Source organism: Arvicanthis niloticus, chromosome 13 (assembly GCF_011762505.2).
Source record: "Arvicanthis niloticus isolate mArvNil1 chromosome 13, mArvNil1.pat.X, whole genome shotgun sequence".
NCBI lineage: Eukaryota > Metazoa > Chordata > Mammalia > Rodentia > Muridae > Arvicanthis > Arvicanthis niloticus.
In genome coordinates, this window is record NC_047670.1 from 50,288,665 (window position 1) to 50,304,883 (window position 16,219).

The 16,219-nt window shown below is 43.0% G+C and overlaps 1 long non-coding RNA gene across 1 annotated transcript; it reads left to right on the forward strand.

Annotated features, from left to right (window-relative positions):
• Positions 1–8,237: 8,237 nt before the first annotated feature.
• LOC143434102 (uncharacterized) lies at positions 8,238–15,776 on the forward strand. The gene is made up of 2 exons (XR_013103342.1): positions 8,238–10,104; positions 15,070–15,776. It is a non-coding gene; the product is annotated as an uncharacterized LOC143434102 (long non-coding RNA).
• Positions 15,777–16,219: the final 443 nt, after the last annotated feature.

The following is a 16,219-nucleotide window of genomic DNA, read 5'->3' on the forward strand; positions in this document are numbered from 1 at the left end:
TTTACCGTATCCCAAGTGGAGAGATTAAGTACAGCTGCTATGATGCCAGGAGACTGGCAGGACACGGTGAAGGCGGTACTTAACAATATGGGCCAATACCTAGAGTGGAAGGCCTTGTGGCATGAGGCACTGCAAGCACAAGCCAGGATTAATGCAAACACTGAGGGACAACAATTATGGACTTTTGACATGCTGGCTGGAGTTGGCGTACACGCGAACGACCAGACCACTCATCCCTGGCAGTTCTACGCACAGATAGCATCTGCTGCAATAAAAGCATGGAAGTCTCTCCCTAGGAAGGAAGGCAGTAATCTTTATTTGTCCAAAATAACTCAGGGGACCAGTGAGTTCTTCTCCGACTTTGTGGCTCGCATGATTGAGGCCGCTGGCAGAATCTTTGGGGAACCAGAGCAAGCAATGCCATTAATTGATGCATTATCAACATTAACAGATGATCTTTGAAAATGCCACAGCTGAATGCCGTGCAGCCATTGCTCCTCGGAGAGCCAAGGGGCTACAAGACTGGTTAAGAGTTTGTCGCGGCTTGGGAGGTTCCCTCACTAATGCAGGACTTGCGGCAGCAAATTTAGAGATGGCTGCTGTCCTTCTCCAAGGTCAGGGACGCGATAGACCCCCGCCATGGCCGGGGAGGGAAGCTGTCTGTGTTTTTCCACAGAAAGAAGACAATCCAATTTGCATCCCCACGAGGCTGGTGTAGATTGTGAAGAATGAAGCTAGATTGCAAGATAACGGCTCTGATTCTCCTGATGCTGATGTTCGATTTGGGGATAAGTATACCACTATGGGACATAGTTAGATCTTGGCCTGTTCCCATGCCAGTACATTCAAATTCCGCAGTGCTGCCGTTGTTTACAGCTACTGAGTGTTACATGGATGCCCTGTGCTCTCGAAGCACCTACCAGCAGCCTGAGTTATATAATGCTACAAGTTTTCCATTAAACGTTACACTTTGTTTTGTGGCAGAAAGCAAGGATAATAGACAAGTAAACTACATACATCTTGTATGATTCTTAAGAAAGCTACTCTTGCTAATTGGGTGGATCCTGTGACTTACAGTAAGGTAGAGACAAGAGTGCTAGGGGCTGTCTTGAATCAGATTAGTTCAGGACAGATGGAAGGATCGGGAAATGTCAGTCTGAATTAATCAGCACCTATAAACATTACCACCACCATGATTGGAAGTAATGTTACTATAATTGGGAGGTCCAATTGGCATACCAATAATGCCACTTTGCAACAGATGATACCGTGGTACTATCCAGATTTGTCCTTTCCAGTGGTGTTTTCACCTTGCCAGTCTAAGATTAAACCCAAGAAACAAATTGCCAGAGGATTTAATTTATCCCCTCCTCTCGATTTGGCTATAATGAATATACAGGTAAGAGCACTGGCATAGAAAATATTTGGCCCTTTTATCATTGGGTGTTGAGTAATGAGGCTGGGGCTAGTGCCAGTGTATCTGCCTTTGCCTTGTTGAATGGTATATTTCATGAGGTACAAAATGTTTCAGCTACACAATCTAATATCTCTAGCCATTTGAATAACATTAAAATTAATAAGGTGTTTAGGAATGCATCTGCACAACTGGTGTCGGTGTGTGTGGACCCCCCATTTTTCTTTATGTTATCCAACTTTTAAAATAATTCTGATATCTTGGATTGTAAGAATGTTACATGCTTTTTAGCACAATGCTGGAATGGATCACTGGACCTGGCCTTGGTTGTGCACGTGCCTACCTTTGTGCCCATCCCAGTAGAAGCCGATCCTGAAACTTTCCCTATTACATCATTAATAAGACATAAAAGAGACTTTGGCATTACTGCAGCCATTATCACTGCTATTACCATCTCTGCAGCTGCAGCTGTGACAGCCAGCATAGCCATGGCTAATCAAGTTACAGCAGCTACTGTTGTTAATCAAATTTCAGAAAAGACTTCTGAGGCTTTGACCACTCTACAGAAAGTGGATGCACACTTGGCATCAGACTTTCTGTTGGTCAATCAGAGAGCTGATTTGCTCCAAGCCCATGTGGAGCAGCTCATGGATGTGGTTCAAATGAGCTGCATGTCAGCAATCCCACATCTATGTATTACACCTCTGAGATTTGTGAATGATACATTTATTCAAAGCTATAATCTTTCTGCTTATTTACAAGGGAATTGGACTAGGGAGCTGGACCAGATGCAGCAGCAATTGCAGATCCGGATCTTGAGCCTTGATGGAACACGAGTGGACCCTGTTACCCCTGGCGATTTTACTTCTTGGCTTACCTCTGCCTTTTCTTTCTTTCTTAAAGGGTGGGGATAGGCCTGTTTGGTGCAGCCCTATGTTGTGGATTAGTGTTCCATGTTATGGTTGGTCTGCAAGCTCAGAGCCCAACAAAAACGTGACAAGGTCGCTATCGCCCAAGCACTCATAGCCTTGGAGCAAGGATCTTCCCCTGAAATTTGGCTATCTATGCTAAGAAAGTAGCCGATGACTGAGACCCTCAGTTGATGCACCCCAAGGGTTCAGCCCATTGCACTGGGTCGATGAGAGGTCTAAGTCTAGCCAGCCCTTGCCTGAATAACTGTGGTACCTGAATATTTAGAGGTGTTTGTGAGTGGATACTCGACATGGAATGTTCCACGAGTGTGGATAGATTTCCCGAAAGTATGCCTGATTGCACAAAGGTTTGATGCCAAAACCTCCTCTCCGCGCAGGGACGGCCGCTGGGTGCTGCAGAGTGGAGGCTCCCTTTCCCCGACAAAAAAGCATCGAGATGGGTATGGGAAGTATTACTCATTGCACGACGACAAGAGAAGAAACTCATTACAATATCTCATTTTGCACAGGGGATCAGGCTTCTGCTTTCCCTCACTGAGTTGGTGCTGGGCTTGATAGGCAAAAGGCTGTTCCATCTTACTAAAATTGATGGGGGAGATGTTAGGAGCTGCGGTGAGCGTGACAACATTCGCCATTACAAGATGGCGCGGGCATCCTGTGCTCCCACAAGTAAACAACTAACTGCGCAGGTGCAAAAGGCAAAAGCGCGCCAAAGTCACTGCCCATCCCGAGGCGTAATATGGGGTGAGGAGTGAACAGCCAATCAGAAGTGAACACGCCACTCTAGGGTGTATATAAGCAGTACCTTTCCCGGGCTTGGGGTCTTTCCGCTTCTGCTGATACAAGAATAAAGCCTCGTTGTAGTAACCACCCGAACACTGCCTCACGTGTCTCTTTCGCTGGTGAAAGGGACTCGGAGGGGCGCGGAACACAGGATATGTTGTCTGAAGCTCTGAGTTCAGTTGTTCCTCTGTGGCTCTGGGTTGAGTAGACCTTCCAGAATGTCTCGGGCAGAATCCAGGGTCCACACCAGAGCAGACTGGGCAGAGGTCTGGTCCAGGCCTCAGATCCGGGAGAGAGGTGGAAGGGGAGTGCTATTCTGTAGGGGCGGGGTGGGGCGGGGGGTTGGGTGTCTGCTGGAATCTGAGCACTCCCAGCACCCAGCTATGGGCTTAGGGCAGTGTGTGGGTCTTCCTACCTACGGCTGTGGGATCCCTGGAGCCTCCAGGATGTCTCCGGTGGAATCCGGGGTCCACACAAGAGAAGACCGGGCAGAGGTCCTCACTCACAGTTTTTTAAAAATAAAAAATAATATAACTCTCAGGTGAATAACCTTAAATTTCTAGTGAATTTTTGCCAGAAATTGGTGTGCCTCCTGAAACAGGTGATAATTTGAAAAGCCGTGGCACTACCTGGACCACCATGTTCTAGCATCAGAAGTGGCCAGCTGCCAAGGTCCCTGCAAGCCGAAGGTGGGAACCTACCAGGGCTGTCTTGTCTCTCCCCCATGGCTCACAGAAGTTGCCCTTCTTTTTCTCCAGGTTCTTGTTTTGTTTTGTTTTGTTTTTGTTTTTCGAGACAGCGTTTCTCTGTGTAGTCCTGGCTGTCCTGGAACTCACTCTGTAGACCAGGCTGGCCTCAAACTCAGATATCCGCATGTCTCTGCCTCCCAAGTGCTGGGAGTCAAAGAATTTGTCATTGAGTCACTGCTTAGCTCTTGAGATGAAACTGGGGATCTATTAGTGTTCATTTTATTTAATTTATTTTATGTTAATATTATTTTTTTGGTGTGGTGTGTGAGGTAAGGATTCTGAAGTTACCCACCTGTCCCTGCACCAGCACCTGCAAACACTATTATTCTCGACACAAACAGACATGACAGTACTGTTAAAAACCACCCCAACATGTACATGAGTGTGTGTGACTGGACTCTGCTCGCTCCTGTGTGTGTCTTTATATTACACTGGTTTTTGTTTTGATTTGATTTGATTTGATTTGGTTGTTAGAGACAGAATCTCAAGTAACCCAGAAACTTGCTAAGAACTTAAGGGTGCTCTTGAACGTCTCATCCTCGGGGCCCCTGCCTTCACAGTCCTGGGATTACAGGCTTCCACCACCAAATCCTGTGGCTTCCAATTTCATGTGAATTCCACTAGGAGCTGCTCCTTGTCTTTTTCCTTTCTTCCCCTTCTCCCTCCCTCCCTTTCTTCTCTCCTCTCTCTTCACCCTCCTCCTTCCACCTTACAATCTGAGTTTGAGCCCTGGGATCCACACAGTAGAAAGAGAACTCTTGTAAGTTGCCTTGTGACCTCCACACATGCACCTGCCACATGCACATGTGCACATATTCATATATGATTAATAAATAATACATAAATAAATCATTTATTAATTAATTAAAACCCCTTACTAATTATAAGCCTAGAGTACCCTTCCAGTTACTTAGGCCTGCCTTCATTTCTTCCAGGGTTTTTAATGTCTCAGGCTTGTGCCATTTCATTTAAACTCCTTCGCGTAGGTGTCCTCTTCTTTCGGTTATTGTAAAAACTGTTCCCTTCACTTCTTGCTCTTCACTGGTCATCTATAAAATCAGCACTGGCTTTGTGTGAACCTCATATCCTGAATTCTGGCTGATTTCCCCCTTGGCTCTTCCTGCTTATTACAGAACCTTATTGATGGCTCTGCTTTTCCAGGTAAATCCTTTAATAAACTGTGTGGAGAGCAGGGCATGGAGAACACACCTGTGATCCCAGCACCTAAGGACCTCAAGTTCAAGGTCAGAGTGGCTTACAGAGGGGGAGGCAAGAGCCTGGGAGCCTTGTGGACAGAGCTAGTTCCTCTCCATGGCCAGCAGGTGGCACCTTCTTCCCAAGTCTTCAGGTGGTTTTCTCTGCCCAACTCCATGACCTGATTGCTTCTTATGGGTTACTATTCCAAAAGGGTAAGATCTGTCCTAATGTCCCATTTTTTCTTAGTTGAGAGTTGTTAATAGCCATGTGGCAATACAGCTGAGACACTAGGGACGCTAGGGACTTGGGCATCAACACATGAGGCCGCAAAATTTGAAGCTCAAAACCTTCTTTGAATTTTCTTCAGTTGCCTGTTCTTTCTGGTGCTGGTTTGTATATGCTTGGCTGAAGGAGTGGCACTGTTAGGAGGTTGTGGCCTTGTTGCAGTAGGTGAGCCCAGGCCTGAGAAGTTCTGAAGAGAGAGCATACCAAGGATGTAAGAGCTAAGAAAGAGTGGCCCCAGCCCCTCCCCCATTAAATCTAGGACATCAAAGGTAGAATATAAATTTTAGTAAGTAACAGCTCAGGAGAAAGAGTGGAGAGGTGTTAGCCATGTGGATGTTTGGGAATGGTCCAACCATTGAGCTGTTTAAGGCATTGTGAAATATGTTCCTGTATGTGTGTCATTTAGGAACCCAGAACACTGGTGTAAGAAAGTCTTGGCACTGACATCTGATTGAGTTGTGTATGGTTAATCGCCTACTGCAGTACTTATAGTTATCTGCTGACAACACATCTCTGCAGTCCCATAAATTATTGTTGTGTCAGTTATTTTGTGTTGCTGTGGTAAGACCATGACCAAGGCAACTTACAGAAGAGTTTATTTGGAGCCTTGCAGTTTTACACGGTTAGAGTCTATGACCATCGTAGCTTAGAACATGGCAGCAGGCAGGTAAGTGTGGAGTTGAATTAGTAGTTGAGAGCTTATATTTGATCCACCAGCATGAGGCAGAGAAAGCTATTTAAGAATGGAGTGGATTTTTGAAGCTTCAAAGCCCACCCTCTGTGACACGCCTCCTCCAACACAGCCACACCTCAGAATCCTTTCCAAACAGTTCCACCTACTGGGGACCACACTTCAAACCTATGGGATCCATTCTTATTCAAAGCATCACAATGGAATATGACAAAATACCAAAGAGAGGGACAGTAAGGAGAAGGAAGGGACAAGGAATAGAGAATGAACAGACATCTTTGGAAGAAGTGGCCCCTTGTCCCAGTGGGGGGATTGTCCATCAAGGGGACAGTCTTGAAAGACAGAATTAGAAAAGAGTTACAGGTGGAACTGAGTTGTACCTCTAGATTAAGGCAGGTCTAAGTAAGGTCTGTAAGGCCTGCAAAGGTGGCTGATCCCAAAATAGAGGACAGAGAAGGTGACCTGATATCTCCAGAGAAGAAACTAACACACAACATAACTCCCTAATCTCTCTGTCTCTGTCTCTCTATTTCTGTCTCTCTTTCTTTTTCTTTCTTTTCCTCCTTCCCTCTCACTCTAACACACACACACACACACACACACACACACACACACACACACACACACACACACCCTTCCCTGTTCCTTCACCTGAGCATGTTGCATTTACCCCCCTGGAAACCTTTGAGGAGGGCACACAGATTCCAGCAAGTGCTCCACCTCCACCACCTCTCCCAAGCACCACAGTCTGAGTGTGCTGGGCTATGGCCGGGCAAGGCACCCGGCTGTGTTGTTTCCAGGCAGAACTGCTGCTCTGAGGAGTCATGACCTGACTGTTCCTGGTGCTCTGGGCATCTCTGGTGTCCGTTGAGCTCACCGGAGGCATAATGGCCAAGGTGGTGCCAGGTAAGGACTGAGCAGGGGTAGACTGCGATGGGGCAGTGGTGGGTTGGGGGTTCTGGCCTGTGCTGCCCATCCACTGCTGCCTGTTCTTGTCCATAGCATGAAACCTGTGCTGCTTCCAGTGCTTCAAGCTTCCCTCGACCAGCCAGTGTCAGCCCATAGTGTGCAAGCCCAGTGAAAAAGTGTTCTTGAGCCAAGAACATTTACACAGGTGAGTGTTTTCTCAAGCCTGGACCTCTGGCAAGGCTGGGTCCTGGTCCCACACCCGAGGCCCAACAAGTTCTCTAGGTGCTGAAGGGTGGTCTGAATTGTGGCCTCTCTTATTTCTCTCCCAATTGCCATGTCATTCATATGTAACTGCTTCTAGAACTCTCCCCAGAACAAAAGCTCTGATGTGACATTGAATTCCCAAATGAGCCAGCCAGGCAGAGACGGGTTTACAAGTCCAGCTACTCATGTGGGGCATCACATAGGGTAGCAGAGGCAGTGGGACCTTAGGCAAGGTCTGTCTTAGGATAATAAAACAAAAGCCAACACTTTACTTGAGAAAAACCTCTTCTGTGAAGCGTACAACTCAAGAAGCTAGCCACCCTCAGACAATCTTTAGTGAAAGTCACTCAGGCACTTTATTTCATGCGGACTGGGACCTTATAAACATTTTGAGATGGGGTAGTTAGGTGCTTCCTATTGGCTAAGTTAGTGATGATCTATCTGCACGGAGAAGGATTTCTGGTGTTGACTCTCCATGACTGATGTTCACAGTCCTCCTAGTTGGGTATCTAGGTCACGAGGTACAAGACAAGAATCTGGTTGGCAGCTACTTCGAACTTCTGTTGTTCTCAATCATGAGTTTTATGGAGGTTCTGAACTTTGCTTCTGACTGGTGGCATGGCCCACTGCCCCACAACTCCTTTTTCTTTTCATAAAGGAGAGGTGTCATTGGAGTGACTGCCTCCTGTGTTGGGAACAGTTTGATTTTGAACCCAGACATGATTATCAGTGATCTTTGTGATGCTACTCGTCTGCTGCTTTAGAAACTGGATGATACAAGGGGCCAAGGGAAGCAATGCTTCAAACTAATACGGGGCCAAGGAGAGGTAGAAGCCAAGCTACCAAGGGGCTTGAGTACCATTGAGCAAGGGTGTTGGGAACATAACACCCCTGGAATTCCCCCGAGCTTTTGGGTGTTTGCACAGATTCATTGGCATAGAAGCAACATTCCTCCTCCAGCAGAACACAAGTCCCTCCCTGTTCAGCAGGCAGTAAGCCCAGGGACTCCAGTTTTGGAGAACAACTCCTGCTAAGAAGGTTATCTGGCATGGAAGGGAAGATCTCTTTCTCTCTCTCTCTCTCTCTCTCTCTCTCTCTCTCTCTCTCTCTCTCTCCCTCTTTCTCTTTCTCTCTCTCTGGCTTCCTCACATCTGCAGGGCAATGGCTTTAGGTTCATAGAGATAAAACTGCAGAACAATTATTACAGTAGTGCAGGAGCCTTGAAAAGGAGGTGTTAATCCAGGAATCTGTAGAGATTTCACACCAGAGAAGAGCACAGGGATTAACGCGTATGGATTTGGCGATGGTAATGTATGGGCACATGTAAGATGGGTTTTTGAGGAGGGTACTACAAGGTAAAAGGGGGAGAAATGGCCCCCTTTTATTTCAAGAGAGGAATGTCCTGTGCTTTCCTTGCGGGTAAGGGTCCATGGGGTTTATGAAGGGAAATGTTAATGGGAAGACCTACCAGTAGTAGTCAGGAGAGAGAAACACAGAAAAGCATTGGGAGGAGCTGGGTGTGTGGTTTAAGGAAGGAGGTCAGTGCATATTGGGTGTATTGTAGCTGGGAGAGGGTAGCTCAGAGTTCTTTCAGAGACTGACTTTCCTATTGAAGAATATTAACATGGGTAAAGACTGAGTTGGAGGTGGGGAAAAGTTCATGAGAGACATGTAGGTCAGCTATGGGGTATGTCACATAGCCATTAGAGAAGAGTGGACCCATGACTCTTTTTGCCAACATTCATCCCATTTGTCACTGAGGGAAAGCTGAAAATGAGTTTTAAGGCTGGTGAACATGGTACCACTGTAGCTGGTGGATTCCATTCTTCAGCTCCAATATCTGTAGCCTCCACAGATGGAGACCTCCTGGAGACATTCACCTGTGTTCTGGTAAGGAAAGCAGAGAAAAGGGTTGGGGCTAGTGGAGATGCAATCTATGTATGGAGAGATATCAATCCTGGTCTGACATTCTTCAAGTGGGCAATCCTGGGTAAGTATAAGTTTGTTGTGTCTCCATAGAGAAGAATCTCTAATGTTAATGTTGGGAGGGTTGAGAGAGGCTGAGCATTAGCAGAGTTAGAATGAAGAATGACAAAAACAGCCAAGAGTACACAGGACAGGGAAGTTTGTGTAGGGCACATGGCCCTGGCAATAGTCACCAGGTCATGGATGTCCTTCAAGGAGATCCTGTTGTTTTTTGGGCATGGCATTTCCTCTGCCTCCTCCTTCTCTTCCTCCTCCCCCTTTTCCTTGTCTTCCTCCTCCTCCCCTTCTTCTCCTTCTCTTCTTCCTCTTCCTTCTCCTCCTCTCTTCTTCCTTCTCCTTCTTTACTGCTCAGTTTTTGATTTGCCAGTGTGCTGCACCTCATCCCCAGCCTTGAGCAGGCCTGAAAGACCTTGTTTACCACAATAAACTAAAAATAATAGGACCTAGGTGGAGTTACCCACCTTGGCTGCACATATAGCCTGCTACAGGAACTTAGAAGAATAATTGCCCCCTGAGCTTGCCTTGAGATATCTCCGGCTGTGACAAACGATGGGTTCCCCCACCCATTTCCAGCAGTGACCAAGGATGGGTCCCCTCACCCATCTCTAGCTGAAACAAGAAGGGGTTCGGAGGTGGGGCTTTCCCTTTAAATTAAGAGCTGAACATTAAACTTTGAGCCTTAATCAGGGAACTTTGTCTTGGCTTCATTTCCTTTCACTCTCTGTTCCTTTCTTCATTTCCAGCCCCCCTTTCAGGTGAACCCAGTTGATCCGTGGCCCCAGGCAGCTACAAGTGGTGCTTTAACGAGGGACCTGAAAATGGGGGACCCGATGAGAAACACTGTCTTAGGTTGAGCTCCACAGAAAATGGAAGAAGAAGAGCATCCTGCACTTGGTAAGAAAGGAACAAACTCTGATGCTAGTGCTTGTGATCTTTTAGAAGCCATCTTCCAAGTGTGATTTTAGTGGACACAGTCTAGGTTGAATAGGTGTTGACCCGATGCCGACCTCACCTAGGGGATGACAGTGAATTATGGGGCAGGAGAATTCTAAACAGGCATTTTTCCTGCAGCCTATAAGAACTCCCTTAGGTGAGAGGAGCAAGTGTAGAAGGAATTGGGAAATTAAGAAAGCAGGGCACTGAGGAGTAACTATCAATTGCTGCTGCTACACCTCATAAAGGAAGAGATGAGGAGTTAGATCTTTTTTTTTTTTTTTTTTTTTTTTTGTTTTGTTTTGTTTTGTTTTGTTTTTTTTGTCTTTTTGGTTTTTTGGGGGGGTTTTGTTTTTGGTTTTTTGTTTTTTTGAGACAGGGTTTCTCTGTGTAGCCCTGGCTGTCCTGGAACTCACTCTGTAGACCAGGCTGGCCTTGAGAGGAGTTAGATCTTGAATATGAGAGAGAAAAAGGGTTTCAGAAAAGCAGTTTTCCTCTCTCTGGGCTGTGTCAACAAAAAAGAAGAAAAAGGCTATCTCAGAGTTCTCTCAGGAACAGGAGAAAATTCACGAGACGTCCTGCTTTGTCTCTGGCTTCTACCGAAGAAATCCTTAGTTCTGCTTTCTTTGTCTATTGTCTGTCCTTGGCGGGCCAATATGTCTCTGTGTCAATTGTCTGTTTTTTGTTGTTGTTGTTATTTGAGTGATTGTTGCTCTATGTTTCATGTTCAAAAGAAAAATGATTAAAACTTCTAGGTATCCATCCCTTGGTTTAGTTTAACTTTGTTTTAAAGGCAGTCTTAATGTGCACAGCAGAAGCTGATAAGTTACCCTGCACTGTAACCAGGGGTCAACCTCAGCTGGAGAAGCCTTTTCAGGAACTGATTGATTGTATAAGCTGTTTTTAAAGGGACCAGCAGCTTTTTGGCTTCCATGATAAAGAAGCTGAGAGTTGTTTTTCCTAGAAAAATCTCAGTGACAAGATGCTTTTCTCTTGAAATTACAGCTAGAAAAAGCAAGAAAATTTTGTTTAGTCTAAATATATAAGATGTATAGCCACTTCATTTTTTGTTTCTGACTGGTTTTAAAAGTATAAATATGTTCTATATGTCTTGGTTATAGATTATTGGGCTATAAGTTTTTGGGTATGATTAGAAATTTGCAACTTTGGTAACAGAAAGTTGGCTTAAATCTTTTAACTCATGGTTGGAGTCATTCCGAAACCAGATATATAAAAGATAAGATTTAAAAACCATGTCTCTTTAATGAGATATTAAAAGCTGCACTATCATGCATGCATTCATATATAAGAACTGGCAGTAAAACCTTGTAACATAAAAGTAATCCACTTGGTGTTGATTTTAGAGAAAATGGATTGCTTACATTGTTAAAAATTGGATTTGTTTTCCAAAATTATGGTTATACTCTAATATTGCCAAAGAAACTTAAAAATATAAACTGCCACTATTCCATTGGCTGCAGTTGGCAGTTCAATCGTGAACTTGGGATTTTTTTGACTCGCCCATGTTTATGGTTGAAAAGAGAATACAGCAGATAGAGTTGAATAAAAGTGTTAAAAGAAGCTGTGGCACACTACAGACCTGCAGGAAGTATAATTTTTGGGCCAGGCCTCAGGATATAGGCAGAGATTAAGAACATTTGCATTTGAATTAAGACAATGCACAGAGTGGGTTCAGCAGAAGCTGGGGTGACAGACCTTCATTTTGTCTTATTCATCAAAACCAACCCCTAGAAAGGCGTTTTCCAGAATTTGTTTATTGCCTTGCTTGTTCCTTGGGGAGGGGTCAGTCTCAGACCCCAAGACATTCACAACATACAGCTTATGGGCCAGGAGTTGTAGATAATGATCATGCTGGAGAAATTAAAATTATGTCTTCTTCCCTCCATGGCATTATAGCTGTGCCTGCTAATAAAAGAATTGCTCTAAGAGTAAGAAATAACAAGAAAGAACAAGATTGGCCTTCAGCTTGGCCTTTATCTGATACTCTCACTCAGCTAAAAGGGATTGGTTATTCAATTAATTCAAAACAAAGTTCAAACTTAAGATTTATGAAACTAATGGGGCATCACAGCCTGACTTGCCTACTCCAGCTGCCATTCCAGTTAATACATATAGAATATTATAGATCTAGAAGATTGTTTTCATACCATTTCTTTACATCCTGTGGGAGGTTTGCATTCAGTGACTTTGCTTGTTATTTTTGAGAGCCCATGAAGTGGTATCATTAGAAAGGTTTACCTCAAGGAATGGCTAATAGCATATATATATATATATATATATATATATATATATATATATATATATATGTGTGTGTGTGTGTGTGTGTGTGTGTGTGTGTGTGTGTGTGTGTGTGTACAAATATATATATAAATAATTTGTTGTTGCTTTAATGAAAGAAGTTAAGAATTTGAATCTTTCATTGTATATTATTCATTGTATGATATTTTATTAGCTTATCTCTCTGAAGGACTTTTTCTGCAAGCCTTTGCTCTCATATAATGAGCTTTTAAAATTTTGGAGTGCTTGTTGCTGCAGAAAAGATTCAAAGAAAAATCTTTTCAATATTTGGGACCTCAGTTATATCCTAAGCAGATTATGTCACAGAAAATTCCAATAAGAAAGGATAAGTTGGGGTTGGAGGGATGGCTCAGCCTTTAAAAGCTAGGCCACAAACAAAAATATTAGAGTTCAATTCCCAGCAACCACATGGTAGCTCACAACTATCTGTAATGGGATTAGTGCCCTCTTCTGGCTTGTAGGTGTACATGTAAAAAATGGTTTACTTTTAAATGATTTCCAAAAGCTGTTAGGAGATATTAATTAGCTAAAACCTCATCTTAAGCTTATCATAGAACTTGAACCTCTGTTTGATATTCTTAAGGGGGATGCAAGTCCTAATTCCCCTCAACAATTAACTGATGACGGAGAGATAGCTTTGCTGAAAGTAGAGTAAGCTGTTATCAACAGATACATTATATAGGCTATGATCAATTGTTGGCTGTTTGCATTGTTGCTACTCATGTGTTCACAGTAGCCCTTTGGCAAAAAAATCATTAATGTAGATACATCCTTCTTCATCTGTAAGTAAAGTTTGAAATCCTATTACGAAACTGTTACTGTGGTAATACAGGATTGTAAGATAGAATCCTGAAAGTATTTTGGATGAAATGTTTATTTCTTATTTCAAATAGCAATTAAATTTGTTATTAGAGAATAACAATGTTTGGCTTATTACATGGCAAACTTTTTAGGCAAATTTGATAATCATTATCCAAAAGACAAGCTGTTACATTTTTTCCTCTATGCATGCTTTTGTATTTCCTGTAAATCTATGCATGTAGCTCATAGAAAAGGTGTTTACTGTATTTACAGACAACTCATCTAATGAGAAGGCAGTATATATAATTAGTTCACATGTTCATTTTCTTGACTTTCTCCCTGGTTCAGCACAAATAATTAAATTAAGTGCTGTAGCTACTGTTTGAAATGCTGAAAAACATCAAGCTTTCAATTTGTATATTCATAGCTAGTATATAGCTCATGACTTATAATTGCTTAAAAGTGTTCCTTTTTTAGATATTGCTAATTCTCAAATTTTACAGTTATTTATACAAATACAGCTTAATTTAAGAAATACGTACTATTCCTTAACTTTATACGACATTTAAGAGCTCATATTGGATTGCCTGGACCCCAGGGCAATGCCACAGCAGATTTGTATACCAGGCAGATTATAGACCTTACAGAAACAATTGACCATACAATTTTATTCTTTACATCATCAAACTAACAATAGCTTGAGACAATAATTTATTATTTCTAGAGAGTGTGCAAGTCAAATTGCAAAAACTTGTTCTCAGTGTCCTCAATTTTCTTTATAATGGTATTAAGCCTTGAGGACTTATATATAATCAATTATGACAAATGAATATTACTCATTTTCTGATTTTGGAAAATTAAAATATGTACAGGTGACTTGACACCTTTCAGGCTTTCTAGTTGCAACTGTTTTTTAACAAGAGAAGCAAATAAAAATGTAATTAGTTATTGCCTACATTATTTTTCTATGCTTGGTATTCCATATCAGACTAAAATAGGTAATGGAACTGGCTATTGCAGTCAAACATTTAAAATGTTTTGTTGACAATTTAATATTACTCATATTACTGAGCTTTTTTATTATCCTCAAGGACAAGGAATTGTGAATAGACATTATGGAACTTTAAAATAATATCTTCATAACTCTCTGAGTGTGGGAGGAGCAGCTACTGGTGCTTCTGCCCTGGTTTTGTAAGAAATTCTGAAAAAATTGGCTATTAAAAACAAAAGAGGGGGAATTATACCCACCAAGGTCACCAATAACACACCTTCCTTTTGTCTTATTTGTTTTACATTTTTTGCAAACTCATGCTAAAGGTCAATCTGCAGCTGATCGCCACTGACATCCAGTCACTTCCAGCTCATTTGCCTGGGTCAAATGGAGAGACCCCCTAAATAATACATGGAATGGTCCCAACCCTGTTTTAATTTGGGGTCATGGCTCAGTCTGTATTTTTTCAGAAAAAGAAAATGGAGCCCCATGGCTGCTGGAAAAATTGGTCTGGTCTGTCAAGTGAACACAGATCTTGAGCCTGATGATTATGATTCTAATGATGAAGATGGCTTAAAATCCCTATAAGCCAGCAGATTTAACATGCATATAGTCTCTACTCTTACTCAAGAGTAAATTTTTTTAATCAATACTTAAAGCCACCCACTATATACCTGGTGGCCAGACTTTGTGTCTGACCCCTGCCAATCAGCAGTTGGATTAGATAACTGGAACATTCCTGCTTATAACTTTATTTTCTACACTGCTTGGATAATCTTGTTGCTTTTAACTTTTGAACCTTGTGTCTCAAACAGATTGGTTGCCTTCACAAAGGATAGCTCTCAGCAAGCTCAGCTATTCACCATGGCAGTTATCCATCACTATGAAGAATTGCATCGAGTGCATGCTCACAGGTCCTTTGGTCTGAATGTGGCTTTGGTCTGTATGGGGAAGAGTGTGCCAAAGATGGTCGGTTAGTCAAAGATGGCTAAGAGTGTTCTTGAGCTCCTATAGACCTAAGAAAGAGGCATACATCAATAATGCTATGTATGTTTTCCTCCATGACAGGTAATAAGAAGCAATATAGATGCCAGCCTAAGCCAGGCATGATCGCCCAGCCACTTTTTACCCTAGATGGGATGAAATCTTGTGCCTCGTCCAGCTGCTGGCACTGCTCATCTTAAAAAACTAAAAAGGGGAAATTGTGCCCTCTCCCCAGCCTTTTGGAGGTCCAAAAGACCTTGTTTACTACAATAGACCAAAAATAATAGGACCTAGGTGGAGTTACCCATCTTGGCTGCACATATAGCCTGCTACAGGAACTTAGAAAAATAACTGCCCCCTGAGCTTGCCTTGAGATATCTCTGGCTCTGACAAAGGATGGGTTCCCCCACTCATTTCCAGCAGTGACCAAGGATGGGTCCCCTCACCCATCTCTAGCTGAAACAAGAAGAGGTTCAGTGGTGGGGCTTTCCCTTTAAATTAAGAGCTGAACATTAAACTTTGAGCCTTGATCAGAGAACTTTGTTGTAGCTTCATTTCCTCTCACCCTCCATTCCTTTCTTCATTTCCAGACCACCTTTCAGGTGAACCCAGTTGATCCATGGCCACAGGCAGCTACAGTGAGAGGTAGGCCATCTTCTTAGTTGGTGTTATGGTGTTGGACATTTCTGGCAGGAACCCAGATAGGTGTAGGCTTGTTCTCTGGGAAAACACAAATGAAACACCTCCCAGATTTAAGGAGAGGGTCTGGTTCTTTCCAAATTCCATCTAGAGGACCATGCCATCATACTAGAATCAGGGTAGTGGTGGTCAATTTTGGTGTGTGCCAATGGAGAACAATAGGAGAATGTTTAGAGTTTTTGTAGATGTTAAATGAATTTGGTGTGGTCATACTTATCTCTAGTGGTACCTCTGGGGTAGGGGTGGTAGGTTGTTTTGTTTTAGAAGTTAAGCTTTGGGTTT